Below are 6,007 nucleotides of genomic sequence, written 5' to 3' on the forward strand. Positions count from 1 at the left end.
TATGGATATGTGCGTCACTAAGCGCAGAACACAGCGGTCGCAAGTCTCACTACAAATTGCTCAGAATTGGCTAGTACATGCACTGCAGAAAGTACAGCCACCAGCAGATCAACCAGAAATCAAATATATAGAACGCTACTGTATGCGTAAGTAAGCTCTTTGTATTCTCCTATGGCTATTTTCTAGCCAAGTATCAAAGCACACTACTATGCCAGATGAGATGACACTGAGTTAGTGCCTAATTGAAATCCAACCCCTACTAAATTTTCCCACTTCGGTCTTTGCTATGGATATGTGCGTCACTAAGCGCAGAACACAGCGGTCGCAAGTCTCACTACAAATTGCTCAGAATTGGCTAGTACATGCACTGCAGAAAGTACAGCCACCAGCAGATCAACCAGAAATCAAATATATAGAACGCTACTGTATGCGTAAGTAAGCTCTTTGTATTCTCCTATGGCTATTTTCTAGCCAAGTATCAAAGCACACTACTATGCCAGATGAGATGACACTGAGTTAGTGCCTAATTGAAATCCAACCCCTACTAAATTTTCCCACTTCGGTCTTTGCTATGGATATGTGCGTCACTAAGCGCAGAACACAGCGGTCGCAAGTCTCACTACAAATTGCTCAGAATTGGCTAGTACATGCACTGCAGAAAGTACAGCCACCAGCAGATCAACCAGAAATCAAATATATAGAACGCTACTGTATGCGTAAGTAAGCTCTTTGTATTCTCCTATGGCTATTTTCTAGCCAAGTATCAAAGCACACTACTATGCCAGATGAGATGACACTGAGTTAGTGCCTAATTGAAATCCAACCCCTACTAAATTTTCCCACTTCGGTCTTTGCTATGGATATGTGCGTCACTAAGCGCAGAACACAGCGGTCGCAAGTCTCACTACAAATTGCTCAGAATTGGCTAGTACATGCACTGCAGAAAGTACAGCCACCAGCAGATCAACCAGAAATCAAATATATAGAACGCTACTGTATGCGTAAGTAAGCTCTTTGTATTCTCCTATGGCTATTTTCTAGCCAAGTATCAAAGCACACTACTATGCCAGATGAGATGACACTGAGTTAGTGCCTAATTGAAATCCAACCCCTACTAAATTTTCCCACTTCGGTCTTTGCTATGGATATGTGCGTCACTAAGCGCAGAACACAGCGGTCGCAAGTCTCACTACAAATTGCTCAGAATTGGCTAGTACATGCACTGCAGAAAGTACAGCCACCAGCAGATCAACCAGAAATCAAATATATAGAACGCTACTGTATGCGTAAGTAAGCTCTTTGTATTCTCCTATGGCTATTTTCTAGCCAAGTATCAAAGCACACTACTATGCCAGATGAGATGACACTGAGTTAGTGCCTAATTGAAATCCAACCCCTACTAAATTTTCCCACTTCGGTCTTTGCTATGGATATGTGCGTCACTAAGCGCAGAACACAGCGGTCGCAAGTCTCACTACAAATTGCTCAGAATTGGCTAGTACATGCACTGCAGAAAGTACAGCCACCAGCAGATCAACCAGAAATCAAATATATAGAACGCTACTGTATGCGTAAGTAAGCTCTTTGTATTCTCCTATGGCTATTTTCTAGCCAAGTATCAAAGCACACTACTATGCCAGATGAGATGACACTGAGTTAGTGCCTAATTGAAATCCAACCCCTACTAAATTTTCCCACTTCGGTCTTTGCTATGGATATGTGCGTCACTAAGCGCAGAACACAGCGGTCGCAAGTCTCACTACAAATTGCTCAGAATTGGCTAGTACATGCACTGCAGAAAGTACAGCCACCAGCAGATCAACCAGAAATCAAATATATAGAACGCTACTGTATGCGTAAGTAAGCTCTTTGTATTCTCCTATGGCTATTTTCTAGCCAAGTATCAAAGCACACTACTATGCCAGATGAGATGACACTGAGTTAGTGCCTAATTGAAATCCAACCCCTACTAAATTTTCCCACTTCGGTCTTTGCTATGGATATGTGCGTCACTAAGCGCAGAACACAGCGGTCGCAAGTCTCACTACAAATTGCTCAGAATTGGCTAGTACATGCACTGCAGAAAGTACAGCCACCAGCAGATCAACCAGAAATCAAATATATAGAACGCTACTGTATGCGTAAGTAAGCTCTTTGTATTCTCCTATGGCTATTTTCTAGCCAAGTATCAAAGCACACTACTATGCCAGATGAGATGACACTGAGTTAGTGCCTAATTGAAATCCAACCCCTACTAAATTTTCCCACTTCGGTCTTTGCTATGGATATGTGCGTCACTAAGCGCAGAACACAGCGGTCGCAAGTCTCACTACAAATTGCTCAGAATTGGCTAGTACATGCACTGCAGAAAGTACAGCCACCAGCAGATCAACCAGAAATCAAATATATAGAACGCTACTGTATGCGTAAGTAAGCTCTTTGTATTCTCCTATGGCTATTTTCTAGCCAAGTATCAAAGCACACTACTATGCCAGATGAGATGACACTGAGTTAGTGCCTAATTGAAATCCAACCCCTACTAAATTTTCCCACTTCGGTCTTTGCTATGGATATGTGCGTCACTAAGCGCAGAACACAGCGGTCGCAAGTCTCACTACAAATTGCTCAGAATTGGCTAGTACATGCACTGCAGAAAGTACAGCCACCAGCAGATCAACCAGAAATCAAATATATAGAACGCTACTGTATGCGTAAGTAAGCTCTTTGTATTCTCCTATGGCTATTTTCTAGCCAAGTATCAAAGCACACTACTATGCCAGATGAGATGACACTGAGTTAGTGCCTAATTGAAATCCAACCCCTACTAAATTTTCCCACTTCGGTCTTTGCTATGGATATGTGCGTCACTAAGCGCAGAACACAGCGGTCGCAAGTCTCACTACAAATTGCTCAGAATTGGCTAGTACATGCACTGCAGAAAGTACAGCCACCAGCAGATCAACCAGAAATCAAATATATAGAACGCTACTGTATGCGTAAGTAAGCTCTTTGTATTCTCCTATGGCTATTTTCTAGCCAAGTATCAAAGCACACTACTATGCCAGATGAGATGACACTGAGTTAGTGCCTAATTGAAATCCAACCCCTACTAAATTTTCCCACTTCGGTCTTTGCTATGGATATGTGCGTCACTAAGCGCAGAACACAGCGGTCGCAAGTCTCACTACAAATTGCTCAGAATTGGCTAGTACATGCACTGCAGAAAGTACAGCCACCAGCAGATCAACCAGAAATCAAATATATAGAACGCTACTGTATGCGTAAGTAAGCTCTTTGTATTCTCCTATGGCTATTTTCTAGCCAAGTATCAAAGCACACTACTATGCCAGATGAGATGACACTGAGTTAGTGCCTAATTGAAATCCAACCCCTACTAAATTTTCCCACTTCGGTCTTTGCTATGGATATGTGTGCCACTAAGAGCTAAACACAACGGTAGCAAGTCCCCCTGCTAATTCCTCACAAAATGGTACTAGATGCAAATTAAAATAAAAAAAGTAGAACGTTATTGTAGCCCTAAGAAGGGCTGTTGGGTTCTTTGAGAATCACTCCTGCCTAACAGTAAGCTAATAGAACACCCTAACGCTTTCCCTGACCAGCAGCAGCTCTCTCCCTAGCGGCATCCAGACACAGAATGATCCGAGCAGCGCGGGCAGCGGCTAGTCTATCCCAGGGTCACCTGATCTGGCCAGCCAACCACTGCTATCGACGTGTAAGGGTACCACGTCATGCTGGGTGGAGTGCAGAGTCTCCTGGCTTGTGATTGGCTCTGTTTCTGGCCGCCAAAAAGCAAAACGGCGGGAGCTGCCATTTTCTCGAGCGGGCGAAGTATTCGTCCGAGCAACGAGCAGTTTCGAGTACCCTAATGCTCGACCGAGCATCAAGCTCGGACGAGCATGTTCGCTCATCTCTAGTTTTAATGTATTTATAGTATTTTAAAAGATACAAAGTAGATTTATAAAAACAAAATAAACAAATAATAAATAGTTAATAATTATTGTCCTTTGCAACGCGTTTCGGGTACTCAACCCTTTCTCAAACATAAGACTACTAAAATGCAGATCAGTGTTTCGGAGGTGAACTTCCGGCTTAGCGCACGCAATCAAAGGACATGCTGAAAATGTCCGTGAACGGCAGCGTGATGATGCGTAGCCGACGTATCCAAGGTAATATACACATGAATGAAGCGAGTGATAGTAAATGACTCGATGTTTATAAGCTTCAATGTAAGCAGCCCGATCAGCAGCAATGTCGCCTAGTATTGAATGCTAAAAGGTAAACTGTGCATCATAAATAAGCAAATCATGGTTAGTAATAAAGTAAATGCATAATATATCAATATAACAACTTCTAGTAGATAATGAAAAAGGTAAAACTAATTCAAGTACATTAAAGGAAATGTACTTGTACAGTATGGAAATGCAAGCTAATAACAATATAATGACTCCCTTAAGGAATAAATTACATATTAAGTATCAAATAAATATATAAACACATAAATAAATAATTTTCATGGTAAAACATACATAAAATATATACAAAATATATAAGAAATACAAAAATGCGTTAAAATCTATACGATACAAAATGATAAATTAATGATGTGATCTTAGTATATTCAGTATTTCAGACCTAAACGGGATAGATAGTAGAGAACATTAGGCTAATAGACCTTAATAGATATTTTCTAGACATTCGTTTAGTCCTGTTTGCATTAGACTCTGAAGTTTGAATATCCAATACATCCAATACATATCCATTGTAATACATGCAAATTAGTTATCCCATTTTTGTTTGATTACCTGTTTGATTAAATTAGATGTGTCTAACAGGAAAGCATCCAAGGTTAAGTTTATTTGTATAGAAAAAGGACTACGCGTTTTGGGGGTGGTCCACCCCCTTCATCAGGTCCGTGGTAGATACTAAATAAAATGGTACAGTAAAACAATGTTTATGTAAAAGGTCATTTGAAAATATGAAAAGCTTACTCAGGCTAGGATTAAAGTAGTGTATACATAAAATACGGTACAAAAACGGGTAAAATGTGTACAAACGTAATATAAGTTAATAAATTAATTAATAAATTAGTAAATTCATAAATTTCAAAAAATCTATTTTCATAAAAACAGTCTCAGAGGGAATGAATTCATAAAAACAGTCACAGAGGGAAATAGATTCATAAATTGATGCACATGTAAGTCCATGAAACCAATCATAAAAAGAAATCATAACATCCCTATGGATAAAAATTAGTGGGGCAGATAAAATTATGAAAGGGGGGAGCCTTGGTACAGTGGATATGGAGAGTGAAAGAATGAAAATGAAATGAAATGAAAGAATAAAATGAATTAAAGGATTACCTTAAGCGCCAAAGGTGATGGGACTAGGCAGGGTGAGAATCCTAAAGCAGGCAGAGGATGAGGATATATGTATCTTCAAATGCATGGTGAAATTAGATCAGAGGGATAAGTGGAAACTTACTTTGTCCGGAGGTGATAAATGTTAGCCTGGATTTGGCGCGAAGTGAGCATCCCCTGTGATCGGGAGCTCTTTATGTGCGCGGGACTGAAAGAGAAACTACGCGCATGCGCAGTCGGTGTTTGGATCGCTATTGTGGTATTGATGGAGTGAGTGTAGCAGATTGGCTGAGCGTGTTCTATGATAGCTGGGTAGCATGACCTGGGATGTAATGTGGGAACTATGTGAGTAAATGGTATGTCTTGATATAGATGTTTTGTGTATGTGGGGTATATTTCTAACGATGGGTGTGAGTGATGGATGTGTGGATGTGTGAAAGTAGAGGAAGTGTGAATGTAAGGGGCATTTTCTGTATTAAATGGTTGCATGGAGCGGGATGTATGTATATGTATAGGAGCATATACACATAATCTACTTTACTGTAGTAATAGTGTGAAATGAGAGTCGATGTAAGTAAAATGTTAAGGTGGGATGGATATAAATATATATATAAATATTGGTAAGAGAG

The 6,007-nt window shown here is 40.3% G+C and overlaps 1 long non-coding RNA gene across 1 annotated transcript; it reads right to left on the reverse strand.

Annotated features, from left to right (window-relative positions):
* Nucleotides 1-4,853: 4,853 nt before the first annotated feature.
* On the reverse strand, nt 4,854-5,579 carry LOC140134180 (uncharacterized). The gene is made up of 3 exons (XR_011856101.1): nt 5,503-5,579; nt 5,382-5,422; nt 4,854-4,943 (listed from the first exon to the last, which is right to left on the reverse strand). It is a non-coding gene; the product is annotated as an uncharacterized lncRNA (long non-coding RNA).
* Nucleotides 5,580-6,007: the final 428 nt, after the last annotated feature.

Source organism: Engystomops pustulosus, chromosome 5, assembly GCF_040894005.1.
Source record: "Engystomops pustulosus chromosome 5, aEngPut4.maternal, whole genome shotgun sequence".
In the NCBI taxonomy this organism is placed as follows: Eukaryota; Metazoa; Chordata; class Amphibia; order Anura; family Leptodactylidae; genus Engystomops; species Engystomops pustulosus.